Consider the following 14,446-nt stretch of genomic DNA (forward strand, 5'->3'; position numbering starts at 1 on the left):
AATGCAGCTTGCTTATATACATAAAATCTGTAGAAAACATAGTTTTCATTAAAGAAGTTATTTGCTATTAAGAGCTATCTTTCTGGTTCATATTCTTTAGCATCTTACACAAAAAGTAGTGCTTTCTTTGTGGACTTCATTGTTGAAAGAGAATACAGCAAATACCACATGCTTAGACTTTGGAGAAATATTTGTACTTTCCTATATAGCACGTCCTCCTTTACTGTGAAATTTGTTGTAAGTAACATTTTTTATATCTTCAGCAATGTTCACTATGCATCTTCTGACGCTTTTTGCTATAAAGGGAATGCCTGTCACTTTGCTACTATGTTGGGTCTATTGTTTCAGCCATTTTACTGTGACAGGGTGAACAACTGCTTTTTGCCTTTGCAATTAAATAAGAAATTGTAAGGAGGCGCTCATATTTTCATTAAATTTTGTAAAGTACTAGATTGAGTATCACTTCAAACATTGCTGAAACAGTTATAGAATTTGTCTTCATATTCTAGATACTTCATGTTAAAATGGCTTGCTAATCATTAGCCAACATCTAAAAGGAAAATATACGCCTAGTGATACTCATGAATAATGACAGTAGATGTAAATCTATATCTTTTTAAATAGTATTCTTGATAGCTAAAACATTTTTTTTGGCCAACTACTCTTCAGATCATTATTTTATCTTATAATATGGCTGATAAAGATCTCACATTCTGAGTAAGAGAAGTGCTTGTTCTGCCATTTTCCTATTCGTTTGCTTGAGCATTGTTAGTCTTGATTCCAACTGGCATTTTCTTTACAGGAATCTCTGTATGTCATTTGTACATTTTATGAGGATGAGTTCAGTTAAAAATGGGCCATATTAACCATAAATCCTCTCAACTGGGCGCATGCAAGCTGCTCTGTGACACAATACACTGAGAGTGAGCAAACAGGAGGGGGCCCCTGGGAAGTCTCTGCATTGGAGTTCCCACACTTCCCTCTGGACACCTCCTGTACCCAAAGGGGCAGGGAGCATGACCACCTGACATACAGTCTGTTCCACATGTTTGGGTCAGTCTGTATATTAAATATCAGTACAATTTAAACTCTATCTTATTTTTAGAGTTACAATATAGAAGTGGTTGTTGTTTTTCCCATCTAGTGGATTTTTTGTGGACCCCTTGATGCCATTCATTAGAGACCACTGGGGAGCCCACGAGCCTTTGGAGTCAAAAGGAAGAAAAAACAAAGAACTTAGAAGACTGACTTAACCTCTCTGAGCTTCATTTTATTCTTCTTTAAGATGGTAATTATAATAATAATAATGCTGCCATACTGATAGATTTACTATGATCATCAAATTGAACATTATGTAAAAGTATATTATAAAACATTATATAACTGTTAGTTCATGCTAACAAACATTTTAGTGGGAGCTATAAGCCTGCAGGATATTGAGACATAAGACGAGTAAAAGAATTAGGTGAGATGATCTGCATAATGTTGTTTGTATAAAAGTTTAACTGTTTCTAAGACTTTTTTTTAAAAAATGACATTAGGATGTCCTGTTATCGCAGTGGGGGTTGGGGGGGAGATGTTCTGATATTACAACATTAAGGAGTGCCAAAAGCTGGCAAATAATGTTTTCTCAAAAAAGGTTATTGTTATATTCATATAAAATATATATAGGAGTAGAATGAAGTAATAAATAAAAATACCGTCTATGAGAAGATTCACAGTATCTCCCACTTTGAAAACTGAGAGGGGTGGATGGAGTGCCTTCCATCATCCTTAGTTCCACCAATTGAGATTAAGTTAATTTAAGACATTTATTTAAAGAGGTCACAACCAAATTAACTTGTTTAGCAATGTGGGAAATAATTGTAAACATTAATTTGATAACCTTATTTTTCCTTTACATTATCTACAAATGGCCAAATCTAACATAATCTCAAAGTTTAATTTTTATTACTACTGTTCTTCTCCCAGTAACTCTCTTAGAGGTTTCTTCTATTCTCTAAAAATCAGCTGTGACTTCTCTATAGATTACTACCAAATGTTGATTTTTTTTATCCAATTTTCTTCTCAGGATTTTAGTCCTCCATCTTAAACTGTGTGGGGGATATTTATACTCATATATTTCCCAATTTCCTTAAAATTAAAGTTTCTTTTTTTTTAAATTAATTTATTTTTTTAATTGCAGTAACATTGGAAAAATCAAAGTTCCTAAAATCTATTTCCAATGCCTTCCCCCTCCCAACCTGGTGCCAGGTTCCTCTATTATTGGTAATGGAACAAACAGTGTTTTTTTATCCTAACTCTTAATCAGAATGTCATCTTTCACATAGTTCTCCTTTGCTCTCCAAACCCAAACATAATAAAAATCCTGACACTTCTTCCTTTAAAACATTTCTTCCAACATCCCTACCTTGCTATTCTGGTGCTACCACTCTAGGTCAGGTCTTACCTGTCTTTAGGTTTGTTTTTTTGTTTTGTTTTAAAGATTGGCACCTGAGCTAACAACTGTTACCAAACATTTTTTTTTTGCTTTCTGCTTCTTCTCCCCAAAGCACCCCCCCCCCCCCCCCCCCACCATACATAGTTGTATGTCTTAGTTGCAGGTCCTTCTAGTTGTGGTATGTGGGACGCCACCTCAGTGTGGCCTGATGAGCGGTGCCGCGTCCACACCCAGGATCCGAACCAGTGAAACCCTGGGCCACCACAGCGGAGTGCGTGAACTTAACCACTGGCCCTGGGCCGGCCCGTCTTTATGCTTAAACCTCTTTACTCACCTTCCAATCTCCAGTCTCTTCCTAATGCAGTCCTTGCATTCTGCAGATAGATTAATCTTCCTAAAGCATTGTTTCCCTCATGTCATTCTTCTGTTACAAATAGTTCAAACTTCCTACTATCTACAGAATAAAGACCCAAACTCCTAAATCGGGCATTCAGTCTGGGATTCAAATTTGACCACATTCAACCTTTCCTAAGTTTCACAACTTTCGACCAAGCTGGAGAAGTGCCTTTATTCTAAATACGCTTTGCTTTTTCCTGCCTCTCTCTATTTTATCACATCATAAACCTATGGAAATGCCATTTCTCCTCCCGTGTTTCCAGCTCTTCCACTCATAGCCACTCATTTACTCATTAGTCAAATATATACTGAGCATCACCAGTGTTCCAGACTCTATGTAAATAGAGGTAAACAAGCCGTGGTCCCTGACTTTTTAATCTGGTGAGTTAAAAACAATTACTGTAATAATTCTATAATGGAGGTATAAACAAAAAGAATAATGCTCACATAAAATCAGCTACTCAGTCTATTTCATTCTATTTCTGAAATTTGAGAGGAATGCCTCAAACTTTTGAGTTGGGAGTCCACTTTGTCCACCATGAAGCCCTGGTAAGGATGGGGAACATAATTCAGGAAAGGAGTGGGTGAGGCCCCTCTACCATAGCTAAGAAAAACCAAATGAATTAAAATGGATATAAAATCCAGATCTTCAGGGCTGGCCCCGTGGCCGAGTGGTTAAGTTCGCGCGCTCCGCTGCAGGTGGCCCAGTGTTTCGTTAGTTCGAATCCTGGGCGCGGACATGGCACTGCTCATCAGACCATGCTGAGGCAGCGTCCCACATGCCACAACTAGAAGAACCCACAACGAAGAATACACAACTATGTACCGGGGGGCTTTGGGGAGAAAAAGGAAAAAATAAAATCTTTAAAAAAAAAAAATCCAGATCTTCACATTTCAAACGTTTTACAGCCCATCGCCCATCTGTTTGTGGAATAGCAAGTGAGAGATGATGCAGTGTGGCTGCATCATGACTGCTGCTCTCCTTGCTTGGCGTTGACACCTTGTGCCCTGATGGAGCCCCACACAAACCAACCTTTAATGTATCTGCAACCGCTGTTAGGAGTTGGGGTAAGGTTAAACGAATACATTATTGATCCAATAGCATTTTTCATGCTCCCTTTGACCAAGAGGGTAATTTTTAAAACAACAACAAAAAACGGCTGCACTTATAATTACAGTTGTTATAAACCTAAGCAGTGTTTGTAATTTAGTTGGTGGTGGTGATCTATCACTTATTTCATCTGCATCTCGGTGCAAACAATCTAATAAGATGAAGTGTTTATTTTCTCAATTTGTCATGCAAGAGTTTATCTATTCCCGACTCATGCTTGAGGGAATTCACAACACATTATTTTTTAAATAGAGTCAGTAACCCTTTTGTATTATGTAGAACCAACCAATCAATCAACAAATATTTAGAGATTAAGTGCAATATGTCGGGAATAATAACAAAAGAAGAAATTGGAGATTGAGAAAAGATAAGAGAGGTGAAGCAGATGCAGAGCAGAGGCAGACATTTTTGCAATGCCCTCTTGGAAGGGCTAAAGGAAGTTGAGGCAAAGTGGAGTGGACCTGGGAAAAGCAAGCTCTATTTAGATTCAAGAGCTAGACACTGAGATGTGTGTAAGTGGAAGGTAAATGCAGCAGGATCAGAGACTTAGTGGGCATCAGTAAAGGGAAGAATATATGACCACCTGGCAGAGTGAGAGAGGTGGAAGGTGAGGAGAGTGGCCAATAAATTCTGAAAATAGGCAAGGAGTCTTCTTGTCAATACTCCTTGAGTGGAGAAATAAAGGTGTATGTATTTCCATCTAAACCAGCTAAGTAATTCTGTCTTTGGAGCTGTTGTGGGAGCTCCCACTAACCATATATTATACATAAAGAACTATAAATATTTAGTCTTTGAGCCCCAAGGAATCCACAGCCCAATTAGAAAAACAATTTGTGTTTACACAAGAAAACAACAACAGAAAATCTTTCACCACAGCACAGTTATTCCTTCCCAGTTTCAAGTTCACTTTGTGAAAGTTTCAGTCTACATGATTTTACTTCCGTATAATTTTTAGTAACAATTTTATTCCCATTTTAGATTGCTTGAGTATAACTTGATGAGGATCATAAAAAAGAATCCAGGGACTGGTAATAGAAAATAGAGGTTAAGTAGATGGCAGAAGAGTCGACCATTTTTACAGCCATGTCTTGACAGAGAAAAAGTCAAGAGAAAGCAGACTGGGGGGCTTAAACTGCACTCTGGGGGGTAACTGTGTGAAGGAAGCATACACTGAACTTACAATCAATAGATCTTGTTATTCACGCGGAACCAGAGTGTTCCTTAAGTAGGCTGAGATTGTTTTACCAGCTGAATATGTTAAAGGATACACAACATATCTTTTAAATCAATATTACCTCAGGAGTACAGTTTTTAACTCATAGTATCTCTAAACCTATAACAATTCGCTCTATTTCCAAAGTTTACTCACTGTATACTGAACACATATATATTCAGCTTTCTTTTCTTCACAATTTTACCTGTTGTATTGCCTGCTTGAAATATCCTCGCTCCATACATGCCCAACTTATCTTTTAAGGTTGACATTATGTTAACCCTCTTTCAAATTCCTCCCCTACCACCCTACAGTAAAGCGATCTGACAGTCAATAAACACCCAGAGCATATTTATATAATTCGTTTGAAGAACCAATGCACTAACTTTAAATATTTCTTATACATATCATGAATTAGTTACATCTGACTCTCCAACCAGATTGTAAGATCCTTGAGGTCTGTGCCACATATTCTATGTACCACACCCTCACATAGTGGCTTGCCAATTAACTTATTAAATACAAAAAATTACACAAAAAATATAAGCAAGTCACAGATATATAGCTCACATTCTTGGAATACAACATGGTCGTGGTCTACTATTTTTTTAATAAATTGTTAGGATAGATATGCTAAGATTTTCTTTTGATCTTTTGCATGTTACCTGTATTCATGATCATGGTAAATTGGTAAAAATGGAACGTTCCAATTTTTCATGTTTATTTTCTAAAGTTTAAGTAGTGTTGACAGTTGCTATCAGCCTACAAGTTCAGCAAACTCTCTTCCTCTTTCAATATCCTACTATAGCGGAGGCAGAGAAACGAAAGAAAAATAAGCACAATGAGTCTCCCAACTGTCACATTCCTGACTCCAAGTTTCTTGGCCCCCTTCAGGACAAGACCTCTCCCTGTCCTCTATCCTCTATAGAGATGGAGAAGAAGCAAGGTGTGGACGCTGGTAGAATCTCCAAGAAAGAGCCAAGTACTCCCTCCGCCTTCCATGGTGGTCCCCTTTCTGACCCTTTGGCTCCTAATGGAGAGAGGGCATGGTGATGATCTCCCTGGGAAGTATTGAGATCTGAGACTAGAAGAGATCCATGCTCAGCTTCAGGTCTGGATGCACCTGCCAGATGCTGAGTCCGAAAGAGCTCCTCAGCCCTACACAGCATGAGATAGCTGAGTAAGACATTTGCCCAATGCCTAGGAGGCCTGGATGAGACAGACTCATGGAGAGCCACTTAGCATCCTAAAAAGGAATGATAGGGCAGCCAAATGGTTTTCTTTCTGGTAGTTTGAACTGAACACTATGAAGACTGGAGAGTTCTCAGGGGTGAGAGAGGGAATTGGGAGGAAGATAGTAATGGCATCATATGACTGGAAACCAGATAAGGCCAATCAGGACTCAGCAGATGACACTGAGGAGAGATGGCTATAACTGGGAACAGAGCCCCCAGGCAGATGACAGCCCAGGAGCTGGAGACAGTTCACACCACCATACTATGACTATCATTAAGTCCTTTGAACGTAAATGCTGTCCCAAGAGGAGAAGAAGGGAGAAAACAATGAAGGAAATTCTGTCTACCTGAAAATGATTTTTTTTTCAGCTATAATGGGAGACCTGAAATAATGTGGTTATTTTCAATGTGCTTAAGTCAAACTATAGAAAATACAATGCAACATTTTCACTATACCTGATAATGTGACTCAGAAGTTTTATAAATGGAACAGTGGTAGAGAAATTATCTTTTCCTCGAGGACTCTACAGTAATGGCTTATAAAGCTGTCAGGGGCTTATACTTTTTGAGGGGTGGCTATTTTCTGCCATAGCTATTGATACACTCAGGTTTCAAAATTCATTTTTGCATCAGTTTTGGACTATTACATTTTTTAGAAATATCCATTTTTTTAAGATTTACAAATTTAATACCATCAAGCTACCACTGGTACCACCATGTGACATTTGTCATCTCCTCTGTCTCAATGGTAGACCTCCTAATTCCTAATGGTATATATTCGGTGTTTTGTTCTTTTTTTCTCCATTAACTTTGACAGAAGTTTTACATTTTTATTAGTCTTTTAAAAAGAAAGAAAACAAACAAATGTTGAATGTAACAGTTCGGAGCGCAAGTTCCAGAGTCAGAAACTGACTGTATTTGAATTCTGACTCAGCCCCTTTCTGAGACTTCGAGTAAGTTACTTGATTTCTACAGGCATTTTCCTTGACTGTTAATAATTGCATCAAACTTGTAGGGATATAGTGTAGATTAAATCAGTTAATACATATAAAATGCTTAAAACAGTGTCTGATATAACTGATCAGGAAGTATTATTAGCTATCGTGGTAGATACAGGTAACGTACCCAGCATCCATTTCAGCCTACTTCTGACGTCACTTCGTGTGCTATAGCATTTGAAGACCTACAAATCACATTTTCTAGATTCATTTGAGGCAGGGTTCTGGATACGAATTCGGTCCCATCTAATCCAGTTGCTGCTGCTGCCTGTCCCAGTCATAGTGATACTGGATTTTTCTGCAAGAATAGAGCCCAGTCGTGAGCAGCTAGGAGGAAATTCCAACAGTAGCAGGCAGCTTCCCATCCAAGATTCCTGATTCCTGTATAAAATCTCTGATATTGTGTTCTCAAATTCAACCATTACAGTTGTGGTCTCCCAAATCTCCATCTTCTTGATGTGGCAAGATTGAAAGTGGTACTGGAAGTAGTGATATTTTTCAACAACTCCTGAAGGCTCAGTTGAAAGCTTGATTCTCCAGTCCTTTCAGTTATGTTGTAAGTACCAAATTTACCATATTAAATCCATTTCTATTGAAAATAGTTAGGATAGTTTCTTTTTCCTAAAGCTAATTATTGCTAATAGTCCTCCTATTTTCTAATTCATTAATATCTGACTTATCTGTGTTCATTCCATTTCCTTATGTAGTTGTCCATTGTTATTTTTCTTGGTTCTTAGATATAACATTTCATTCTTTTCTTTCCTTCTTTACTTTTTCCTTCCTTCCTTCCTTCCTTCCTTCCTTTTTTTCTTTCTTATCTTTCTTCCTTCCTTTCTTCTTTTCTTGTTTAAGAGTAAGTACATTGAACACTATGAATTTTTCTCTGCAAACAGCTTTGGGTCCAACCCATATTTTGATATGCAGTACTGTTGTCATCAATATCTAACTAGTATATAATTGTAAGTTTCATTTCCTCTTTTTACCAGTGATTCTTTAGCAAAATATTATTTCCAGGGGATTGGGTAGTCCCTCTTTCTTTATTCTTTCTTTTTTCTTATTACTTTTTATTTATCTAATTTTTATTGGATTATTATCAGAGAATATGGCCTTCTATCATTCAAAATTTGTTGGGTTTTTTTTCGCTTAATATATAGTCAAATTTTATAGATGTTCTTGGGCACTGAAAAATTATATTCTTTGTTTGCAGGGTATAAATCAATTTTATCTATATTTTGCATACTTAAATTCTTCGTTTTGCCTACTTTAAATTAAATTCTCTCCTTTGTATTTCTGCCAATTCTTTTATTCAACCAGCTTTTGCTTAATATATTATAATACTTAGAAAGTTTCATTGTTACATTTTCATTGAGAATTGTCTCCTTTATTTTTTATAAAACTTGTTTAATGTGAGTGGCCTTTTTCCCATCAAATGATACACATTTATCATTTTAAAAATCTAACTAAACAATTCACTAAAATGCAAAGGAGAAATGCAAGATTTATCCCAAATCCTGTTGCTAAAAACAGCTGTCACTAAACTTTGGTTAGCATAATTTCACTTGTCTATATTCAATTATGCAAATGGAATCTTATCAAATGGGGATTGAAGGATTTTTTTTGATAAATTATTCAGTTAAAATTTAATTTAATGAAAGAAGAAACTGAAGTGAAGCTGAAGGAATCAGTGAGCTTGAAGTAAATGTGTCTTTACTACAAATAACAAATTTCCACTAAAGTCAAGAAAACTCTTAGGAGGTTGGAGCCATGACTTTCTAAACCACATGTTGCAATTCTACACAGTATATGTTGCCTTTTTGTTTGCAAGATGGGATGGTTGAGTACTTACTGTTTCTTAATCCATCCTCTCCCAGATCTGTATTACTCATATTATTAATTTTATAATGTCAAGATTAATAACATTTACATTTATTCTGCAATCAAAATTCTTGACACTTTTTAGTGGTGGCTTTCTACTTAAGGAGATTCAGTGTTCATTATCAGTCCTTTTATCTCAGCTTCTTTTTTCTTGAGTTCCATGTTTCTATACACCCTCAGTTGACTAAATTTCATTGATATACTTTTTTGTAGGAATGTATCCCCTGAATGTCTGAACCATTGAGAATATGTCTTTCTCTTTATAGTTGAAGGATAACTTGGCTAGGGATAAAATTTGGAGTCACGTTTTCTTTCCTTCAGAAGTTTATAGACATTCTTCCTCTGTTTTCTGGCATTCAAGTATTATTATGGGGAAATCCAAGGATAGCTTGATTTTTTTTCACCTTGAATGCTACTTGCTTTTCTGCATAAAATTTCCATAAAATTCTGTCTTTATTCTTAAAATTCGACGATTTGATATGTTTGGTACCAGGATACTTTTTGGTGTGGATCTTTCTGAACCAGTTTTTCTCTTAGGCAAAGTTTGTTCTTTCAGTCTAAAAATTCTGGTCTTTGTTTCCAGAAAGTAACCTCTCATTCTTTTTTGTTATTTGTTTAACTCCATTTATTCTATTTTCTTCCTCAATTTCTATTTCTTCCTCAAATTTCTTCCTCATATCTATTTGCTTATTCATGTCTGTATGGTATCTTTTTTCATATCAAATCTATTTATTATCACATCGCTGTATTGTTTTCATTTTGTGTTATGTGATTTCTTTAGATTGCATATTCGGTCAAGATTTTTTTTTTTTTACTGTATTTTTCTAACATAGTTTCTATCTCTTTCATTTGTTTTCTGAAGTCTTTCATCTCAATATTTCCCTCTTCTTTTTTTTTTTTTGAGGAAGATTAGCCCTGAGCTAACTAGTGCCAAGCCTCCTCTTTTTGCTGAGGAAGATTGGCCCTGAGCTAACATCCATACCCATCTTCCTCTACTTTATATGTGGGACGCCTACCACAGCATGGCTTTTGCCAAGTGGTGCCACGTCCGCACCTGGGATCCGAACCGGCGAACCCTGGGCTGCTGAGAAGTGGAATGTGTGAACTTACCCACTGCACCACCGGGCTGGCCCCATTATTTCCCTCTTCTAATGTCTCAAGTTGTTATTTTGAACTTTTGACTTTCTTCTTCCAGATCTTCTTCTATGGAGAGTATAGTACTAGTTATCTATTGCTGCACAAGAATATTACCACAAACTTAGTAGCCTAAAACAACACATAACTGTTATCTCACAATTTCTGTGGGTCAAGTGTCTGAACACAGCTTAGTTGGGTCCTCTGCTTCGAGGTCTCACAAGGCTGCAATCAAGGCATCAGTTGGGGCTGCTGTCTCATCTGAGGCTTGACTGGGGAAGGATCTGCTTCCCAACTCAACATGGTTGTTTGCAGAATTTAGTTCCTTGCAGGCTGCCAGACTGAGGGCCTCATTTTCTTGCTAGCTTTTGCACCCTTGCCTCCTTGCTTTGTGGCCCTCTCCATATGGCATGGAGCTCAAAATATGGTAAATTGCTTCTTCAAAGCCAGCAAGGGAGAATCTCCCAACATAACGGGTTACAATCTTATGTAACGTAATCACATATATATAATCATAATCATAAATTCAGTGTCCCATTTACTGAATTCTATTGGTTAGAAGCAAATCACAGGTCCTACCTACACTCAAGGAGAGAAGACAACACAAAGGCATAAACACTGGGAGGCAGGAATTGTGGGGGCCACCCTAGAGTCTATCCACCACATTCATGTTTTATGTAAGTTCTTGGAGACTGTATTAGTTTCCTAGGGCTGCCATAAAAAACTATCACAAACTGGGTGGCCTGAAACAATGGAAATGTATTGGCTCATAGTTCAGGAGGCTAGAAGTCTGAAAGTCAGTGTCAGCAGGGCTATCCTCCCTCTCAAAGATCTAGAGGAGAAGCCTTCCTTGTCTCTTCCAGGCTTCTGGTGGCTCTCTGAAATTCTTGTCATTCTTTGGCTTGTATATACATCACTCTAATCTCTGCCTCCATTATCACATGGCCCTCTTTGCCATGTGTGTCTCTGTGTGTCCTCTCCTCTTCTTATGAGGATATCAGTCATTGGATTTAGGGCCCACTCTAATCCAGTGCAACCTGTCTTCACTAATAACATCTGCAAAGACTTATTTCCTAATAAGGTCACATTCTGAGGTTCTGAGTAGACACGAGTTGGGGGGGTGCACTATTCAATCCACTATAGAGACTATCAGGAAATATGCATTTTTAACTCTTAGTCTATTTATTACGTAATTTATCTTGCACTGTATGCTCTTCTTTTGCAGTTCATTTATCTTCTTTTTAGTTCTTTTATTTCTAGATTCCCATCCTGATTATTATTTTTTTTGTAGAAGCAGAAACTGCAGATTCACTCTCTTTTCTCCTTTGCTTGTTTCTGCCACGGGAGCTGTAATAGCGATTTGTTTTCCTTGCCTTCCTTACAGCTAGTGGTTGCTATGACACACAGTACTTGTCAATGAGTTATTGGCAACAATCTGTTCAGGGACTGGGAGTGACATGAGAATGCTGGCTCCTCTCTTCCTTTCCTCACTCTGCTTTAGCTCTAGCGATCTCCTTGGCTCGGAGAACAGGCTGAAGGCGGTGAGGATGGCATGCCAGTCTGGTGTCTTCTTAGTTCCACCACCCCTTCAAACTAGACATTCTGCTCTTTCTGAGGCTCCTCCCCACCCAGATCTTGCCACTCTAACCCCAGGCTTTCAGGATTGTACCTCTTCTTTGGAGAGAAATCTGTGTTCTGCTCAAGGTTCTTTCTCAAAAAAACAAAAAAAACAAAAAAACCATCATCTGTGTTCTTTCTCAAGAGAAAGCGTCCTTCCGTTCTCAGCACTCAGCCTCTTTCCTCATTTCACATCATTGCCTGGGAAACCTGCTTCCCATTCTGTAACTTCGGGTTGTATCATTTCCTTGTTTCATTGATGATAAGAGGTTTTTTTTGCCCTCTACAGTATTTTTCAATTTTTTCATTATTAGTAGGTTGCAAGAAGGAGAATGAAACAAAAATGTCTTTGTTTTGCCATCTTTAACTAAAAGCCTTTACCAAACTATATTTAAGAATTTTAACATAACTATTTAACTTCTAATTGTATAATATTGTTGAGAGTAAAATGGTATATTTTTAATCCTTTCTGTCTGATACAACGAATTGAGTAAGCATTTTCCCCTTTCCAACTTCTCAGTCTTTGCTGATTTAATATGGAATTTAGATTCAACATGTTACTATATTAATATTTTATATCTCTTTCCTTTCAAGAATTATTTATGATGTTTGCACTCAGTTTATAAGCAGCTTTGCCACCATTTTTTCAGATATCACTCTCTCATCAAATCTCAGTGCTTTCAGTCAGTCATTTCAAACCCTCCTTCCCCAATGGCTCTTAATTTTGCTTCATATTTAACTTTTTGGAGAAATATTTAAGGTATTTGTTTTTTAAAAATCAAATGAAGGTTGTCTGATAGGACTTGCACATCTGAGAATATGTTTCTGTTGCCTTTACACATTGTTAATAACATGGATGGACATAAAATTCTCGGGTTAAAACATCTCCAGTTCCACTTTAGTCAGTATAGGCTAGGATGTGTTACGTTAACAAATGACACTCAAATTTCAGTGACTATAGCAATTCCAAAAGTCCTATGCACCCCAATGTTCATTGCAGCATTATTTACAATAGCCAAGACATGGAAGCAACCTAAGTGCCCATCAACTGATGAATGGATAAAGAAGATGTGGTATATATATACAATGGAATACTACTCAGCTGTAAAACAGAACAAAATCATTCCATTTGCAATAACATGGATGGACCTTGAGGGAATTATGTTAAGTGAAATAAGCCGTTTGGAACAATGAAGAGACTTGGAAATGTTTGAAGGACCAATGATTGTGTGCGTGTTTGTGTGTGTGCATGTGTGTATTCATTCTTATTTTATAAGTAGAAGGATATAGGAGATAATACTGTCTGGAATTTAAAACCAAAATCAATCAAGATAACTATTTTTAAATGGTGTAAAATCCATGTACCTACAGCCAGTCTCGTTTAATGTTATGGTATGTGTATTAGTCTGGGTTATCCAGAGAAACAGAATGAATGAGATACATATAGATATAATCTATAAATATAATGAAAAGATTTATTATAAGGAATTGACTCACACAGTTATAGAGGCTGAGAAGACCCAAGATTTGCAGTCAGCAAGATAGAGACTCAGGAGAATAAAGGGTGTAGATTCCAGTCCAAGTTCAAGCCCAAAGGCAGGAGGAGACCAATGTCCTAGCTTGAAGACAGTCACACAGAGAGCAAACCCTCCCTTACTCTGCCTTTTTGTTCTACCCAGGCCCTCAAGAGACTGGATGAGGCTCACTCACCATGGAGAAGGCAACCTGCTTTATTCAGTCCACCAATCCAAATGTTTGTCTCATCCAGAAGCTACCCTTACAGACACACCCAAAATAATGTTTAACCAACTATCTGGGTATCTCATGGTCCATTCAAGTTGACAGATAAAATTAACCATCACACTATATCATTAAATTAAATGTGTATTTATTTAAAGAAAACCAAGTGTTTGACACCATGTAATTGACTTTATATAACCTTAATTTGAACTCAGAAGGACTTCCTGATAATGCAAGAAAATAGAAATCTATTTATTAGTGACTGGTTCTATCTATAAGTCCAAGCTACGGAGAAAATTTAAAAAATAAAGAAGCTGTAGGTTGTGTTTTTGGTTGATTTGTTTGTTATTGTGTCCCTCTACCCCCATCCCATTGGCTGGAAGTTTCAAAAGTAGAGTAAAAAAGGAACTTGATTTTTAAAGGCACATAATGATCGCAGAAATGTCAGGAGATAAGGAAGAACAAAAGAGGAAGCGCAAAACGTTTCAGTAGGGGGGAAGACCTACAAGATTTAGATTCATGCTTAACTTGAGTTGTAGTCCCTCCCCCAATATATTGTCTTGAAGACAGTGCACCCCCAAATTAACAAGCATTTTGATTGTGCTAATTAGACCCAGTAGGCCATCTCAAAGAAAAAGAATTGGTTTTTCAGTCTTATTGTGACATAAAGGAAAGAAGCAGGAAAAA

At 37.2% G+C, this 14,446-nt stretch overlaps 1 long non-coding RNA gene across 1 annotated transcript; it reads left to right on the forward strand.

The window, feature by feature from the left end:
- The first annotated feature begins 971 nt into the window (after positions 1-971).
- Positions 972-13,895, forward strand: LOC138923326 (uncharacterized). The gene is made up of 4 exons (XR_011436801.1): positions 972-1,053; positions 1,145-1,288; positions 7,821-7,949; positions 13,699-13,895. It is a non-coding gene; the product is annotated as an uncharacterized lncRNA (long non-coding RNA).
- The last annotated feature ends 551 nt before the right edge of the window (positions 13,896-14,446 follow it).

The sequence above is a fragment of the Equus caballus genome, chromosome 3 (genome assembly GCF_041296265.1).
Source record: "Equus caballus isolate H_3958 breed thoroughbred chromosome 3, TB-T2T, whole genome shotgun sequence".
Classification (NCBI taxonomy): Eukaryota; Metazoa; Chordata; class Mammalia; order Perissodactyla; family Equidae; genus Equus; species Equus caballus.